This window comes from Orcinus orca, chromosome X, assembly GCF_937001465.1.
Source record: "Orcinus orca chromosome X, mOrcOrc1.1, whole genome shotgun sequence".
Lineage (NCBI taxonomy): Eukaryota > Metazoa > Chordata > Mammalia > Artiodactyla > Delphinidae > Orcinus > Orcinus orca.
In genome coordinates this window covers 94,595,944-94,602,056 of record NC_064580.1, presented here as the reverse complement: position 1 = coordinate 94,602,056, position 6,113 = coordinate 94,595,944, and the positions used below count along the sequence as shown (strand labels likewise).

The following is a 6,113-nucleotide window of genomic DNA, read 5'->3' as shown; positions in this document are numbered from 1 at the left end:
AAATGGAAGCATGGTAACCTTTTTGCTGATTAGCTTTTTTTCACTCAGCATAATTACCTAGGAATTCATCCAAATTGTTCTGTGTATCAGTAGTTCATTGCCTTTTATTGCTTAGTAACATTCAATGTTATGTATATACCATGATTTGTTTAACCATTTACCCATTTAGGAACATCTGGGTTGTTTCTAGTTTTTAGCAGTTGAATAAAACTCCAACAAACATTCATGTACAGATTTTTGTATGAGAATAAATTCCCATGTCTCTGGGATAAATTCCCAAGAGTGCAATTGCTGGGTTAGATGGTAGTTACATGTTTAGTTTTACTAAAAGTGAAAGCAAAAAACAGCCACACTGTTTTCCAAAGTGTATGAGTGGTTCAGCCTCTCCACATCCTCATCAGCATTTGGTGCTGTCACTATTTTCTAATTTAGCCATTCTAATAGGTGCGTAGTAATATATTATTGTGATTTTAATTTGCATTTCCCTAATGCAAATTAATGCTAAATAACTTTTCCTGTGATTATTTGCCATTTGTATATCTTCCTCAGCAAAATGTCTTTTGCCCATTTTCTGATTGCTTAATTTTTTACTGTTGAATTTTGAGAGTTCTCTATACAACCTAGATGCTAGTCTTTTGTTGGGTAGAGCGAACTTTATTTCTTCCTTTCCTATCTGTATGTCTTTAATTAATTTTTATTGCCTTATTACAGCAGCTATAACTTCCAGTATTTTATTGAATAAGAGAGTTAAGAAAGTAGACATCCTTGCCTTGTCCCCAGTCTTAGGGGAAAAGCATTCAGTATTTCACCATTAAATACAATGTTAGCTATAGGATATTTGTAGATGTTCTTTATCAAGTTAAGGGAATTCTCCCATGGGTTGAATTGGGGCCCCCAAAAGGATACGAACAAGTGCTAATCCCTGGTGCCTGTGAATGTGATCTTATTTGGAAACAGGGTCTTTGCAATGTAATTAATGATGACATAGATCACCCTGGATTTAAGGTGGGGCCTAAACCCAATGACTGCTGTCATTATAAGAACAAGGACAGTGAGATTTGTCACACAGATACATAGAAGGAAAGGCCATGTGAAGATGGAGTCAGAAATTGGAGTGATGCATATACAAGCCAGGAACGCCAAGAATTGCTAGCAGCCAGCTAGGAGAAAGGCATGGCATGGATTCTCCAGAATCAATTCTGCCAGCACTTTGACTTTGGAATTTTGGCCTCCAGAACGGTGAGAGAATAAATTTGTCTGTTTTAAGCCACCCAGTTTATGGCGATTTGTTGCAGCAGCTTTTGGAAACTAACACATCGTCTATTCCTAACATGCTAAGAGGTTTTGGGTTTTTTGTTTTGGTTTTTTGGTTTCTCTCTTTCATGAATGGGTGTTGGATTTTGTCAGGTACTTTTTCTGTATCAATTGATATGCTCTTTTTTTTTTAAGTTAGCCTGTTGATATGAGAGATTACACTGAATGGTTTACCCCAATTATGCAAGGCCAGTTCAACACTTGAAAATTGATTAATGTAACTCATCACAGCAATAGGCTAAAGAAAAATATTACATGATCATATCAATTTATTCAGAGAAAGCGTTTGACAAAATCCAACATGCATTCATGATAAAAGTTCTCAATAAACTAGGAACAGAGGACTTCTTCAACTTGATGAAGAACATTTACAAAAACCCTACAGCTAACATCATACTTAATGGTGAAAAACTAGAAGCTTTCCTACTAAGGTCAGGAACAAGGCAAGGATATCCCCTTTCATCACTCCTTTTCAACCTCATACTGGAAGCCTAGCTAATGCAATAAGACACAAAAAGGGAATAAAAGGTATACAGATTGTGAAGGAAACAAGAGATGACATGACTGCCTATGTAGAAAATCCAAAAGAATCAGCAAAAATCTCCTGGAACTAATAAATGATTATTGCAAATTTTCGGGATACAAGGTTAATGTACAAAACTTTATCGCTTTCCTATCTATAAACGGGACTACTCAATATTCTGGGATAACCTATATGGGAAAAGAATCTTAAAAAGAATGAATATATGTATATGTATAACTGAATCACTTTGCTGTACACCTGAAACTAACACAACTTTGTAAATCAACTATACTATAATAAAATTAAAATTAAAAAAACACAATACAATTTACATTAGCACTCCCAGAAATGAAATACTTCAGTGTAAGTCTAACAAAATACGTACAAGATCTGTATGAGGAAAACTAAAAAATTCTGATGAAAGAAATCAGACAAGAATTAATAAATGGAGAGATATTCCATGTTTAAGGAAGACTCAATATTTCCGAGATATCAGTTCTTCCCAACTTAATCTATGGACTCAATGTAATCCCAGTCAAAATCCCAGCAAGTTATTATGTGGATAGCAACAAATTTATTCCAAAGTTTATATGGCGAGGCAAAAGACCCAGAATAACCAAGACAAATACTGAAGGAGAAAAACAAAGTTGGAGGACTGACACTAACCAACTTAAAGACTTCCTATAAAGCTATAGTAATCAAGACTGTGTAATACTGATGAAAGAATAGACAAATAGATCAATGGAACAGAATAGAGAGGCCAGAAGTAGACCCACATAAATATAGTCAACTGATCTTTGACAAAGGAGCAAAGGCAATACAATGGAGGAAAGAAAATCTTCCCAACAAATGGTGCTGAACAACTGGATTTCCATGTGCCAAAAAAAAAGAATCTAGACATAGAACTTACACATTTCACAAAAATTATCTCAAAACGGATCACAGATCTAAATGTAAAAAGCAAAGGTATAAAACTCCTACAACATAACATAAGAGAAAATCTAGATGACCTTGGGTTTGATGATGACACCAAAAGCATGATCCATGAAAGAAAAAATTGATAAGCTGAATTTCATTAAAATTAAAACTGCTCTGTGAAAGACACTGTCAAGAGAATGAAAAGACAAGCCACAGACTAGGAGAAACTATTTACAGAAGACAAAGATGATAAAGGACCATTATCCAAAATATACAAAGAACTCTTAAAACTCAATAATAAGAAAGCAAACAACCAGATTATAAAATGGCAAAGACCTTAAAGAGACATCTCACCAAAGGTGCTATATGGATGGCAAATGAGCATATGAAAAGATGCTCCACATTTTATGTCATCAGGGAAATGCAAATTAAAACAACACTACTGGGGGACTTCCCTGGTGGTCCAGTGGTTAAGACTCTGCGCTTCTAATGGAGGGGGCACAGGTTCGATCCCTGGTCGGGGAACTAAGATTCCACATGCTGCACGGCGCAACCAAAATTGTTTTTTAATTTTTTTAAAAAATTCACAACAGTGACACACTGAATGCGATGAGGATGTGGAGCACCAGCAACATTTGTTGCTGGTGGGAATGTAAAATGGTACAGGCATTTTGAGATAGTTTGGTGGTTTCTTACAAAACTAAACATACTCTTACCATACTATCCAGCAATTGTGTTCCTTGATATTTAACCAAAGAAGTTGAAGACTTATGTCTACACAAAAATCTGCACACAGGTTTATAGCAGCTTTATTTATAACTGCCAAAACTTGGAAGCAACCAAGATGTCCTTCAGTAAGTGAATGGATTAATAAACTGTGGTACATCCAGACACTGACAATATTATTCAGTGCTAAAAAGAAATGAGCTATCAAGCCATGAAAAGACATGGAGGAACCTTAAATGCATATTCCTAAGTGAAAGAAGCCAATTTGAAAAGGCTACACACTGTATGATTCCAACTATATGACATTGTGGAAAAGGCAAAACTATGCAGACAGTAAAAAGATGAGCGGTTGACAGGCATTGGTGTAGAGGAAGACATCAATAAGTGGAGCACAGAGGATTTTTAGGGGAGTGAAAATACTCTGTACAATAATATAATGGTAGATACATGTGATTATACATTTGTCAAAACCTACAGGCATTGTGTTAGAAAACTCCTACTTAAATCTTTTATTTTAGCAGACAGTCACTTTTGTTTTATGTTTTGCACACAGGTCTTGGCCTACTTTTGCATATTTCTAATGCCAGTTTAATTTTTGTGGTGTTGTTTTGGTCTGTTTGGTTATCTGGGGTCACCAGGGCTTCTATTTATCCCTGACCCCGTTGCCTGAGCACGTGGAAGCATTTCCCTAGGTCAGGTTTCTGCGTATCTCTCAGTGGGAGACAGGTATGGCAGGACACTCCTATTGGAACCCCCAGCTGCCCTGGTGTCTCTTTGTGGGGGAGGAGAGACAAAGAGCCTTCTAGAACCAGATACTTTCTGTGGTTTCATCCCTCTTATCTGTTCCACCCTCCCTCCTCAGTATCGCTAGGTGAAAGTAGGGAGTCTCAGGCCCAGTGAGGAAGGAGATCGCTTCTTTTGTCTACTATCGTTGGAGGGTCTCCTGATGATTGCCCCTTGCCAGTGGTGTTGAGCTCATCTGATGTTAGAGGGACTCCCACTCAGTTTGGGGGAAGAATCAGTCTCCCTGTGGGCTGCTATGTTAGGATCAAGAAATGCCAGGACTGGGGCCCCTTCCTCCTTTGGGTAAAGAGGCATAAGATACCCTGCCTCTCTGTAGTTCCCAGGGTCCAAGCCAGTTTGCTTTCTTCTTACTATCTTTCAGAGTTTTCCCTTGGTTGTCTCTTGCATTATTTCCAGGGAGGCTTTATACTTGTGCTTAGTAGGGAGAAGCAAGGAGACACAGATCTATGTCATTTTGCCCAAACCAGAAATCTCCCTCAAGATTTAAGATTGTAAAAGGGGCCTAAGAGAACTATTGGCCTTAGAAAAGGATCTGCTTCCCATACGATTTAGAGGAATACCAAAGAGCTCCCTACCCCAAAATCCAGCCTACCACTGTACTTGAAATCCTTAGTACTATGTAAACATTTTCCCAAGGGATGTTATAGGGGACAATATTTTGGGTAACACTATAGAGGCATTGGCTCATCGTAATAACTGGTTATTATCCATTGCGAAGTCAGAGTATAGAAGCTTTCCCGGATGGAACATAAGACTGTCAGGCAAGTATTAGAAAAGGTCAAGTTTAAGAGGTGCTCTCTATGCTGCAGGGGGGCTAGAGTGAGAACGCTAGCTGCCTTCCAGGTTGGGACAGGATGAGGATACAAAGATGGTGGGAAGATCAGAGGAAATAGTACAGACAAATTCCTGGCCCCCTTCCCAAAGACAGACAAATAGTAAAGACAAATTCCTGGCCCCCTTCCCAAAGACGACTTTAATTTTATTTTTTCTTAATGACAGTGGTCAGGCAAAAGGAACTCAGAGAATTAAACATTTTGAAAATTTTAAAGAAAAAGCAAACCATGGTACTGATTACCCTTGGTTTCCTGGATTCAATAGCCATGTCCTTTGTCACAGCCAGGCCATCTGGTCCAGCTGCTTCTCTGTTAGAGTTGGCTGTTTACATGGCAACCAATGTCTTGATGAATTGAGAGAAGTGTTTTAGGGTAGACACCAAGGCAGCACCTTCTAACTCCATGCAGTTTTCCCTTTCCCAATGTTCTCCTCCCTATGTGTTTCTGGTTCCCATAATGCGTATCCCCAAAACAAAATTGGCCTGCAGAAATCAGCTACATTTTCTGATGGAAAGTTCACTGGAGAAAGCTAAGTGACTCTCTCCTGCCCTCAGAAGCCCATCTCATTTCTCCTGGAAGTTAGCCACATCCACCTCTGGCTATGCCCAAATAGTGACTTCCAAATGTCTTTAAAGCACCCAAAATTAAAGGGATAGAATGGGGATTCGGTGGCCATTAAAGTTCCCATAAACTTTCCCCTAAAAAAGGGATGTTGAAGGTATTATTTGGCCATCATTTTTGTCCTCTATTTTATGTCCCAGTATCTATTATGGGATTGGCTAAAGGTAATAATTTATGATAGGTAAGGCAAAAAAAGAACAAAAACAAAAAACAAACCAAAAAAGCCTTTAAGGGCGACCCTCGACAAAAGTGCCTGAAGGCAGAGTAAACACAATTCTCACACAAGGTAAGCCATGGAAGAAGTCTTGATGCCTATCAGTTAGTATCTGTTGAGCACCTATTTTCTGCCACAAACAGTGCTAACACTGGGGAAA

General features: G+C 38.4%; 1 non-coding gene across 1 annotated transcript; it reads left to right on the top strand.

Moving 5' to 3' along the window:
- Positions 1-3,207: 3,207 nt before the first annotated feature.
- On the top strand, positions 3,208-3,280 carry TRNAR-UCU (transfer RNA arginine (anticodon UCU)). Its single transcript has one exon. It is a non-coding gene; the product is annotated as a tRNA-Arg (tRNA).
- Positions 3,281-6,113: the final 2,833 nt, after the last annotated feature.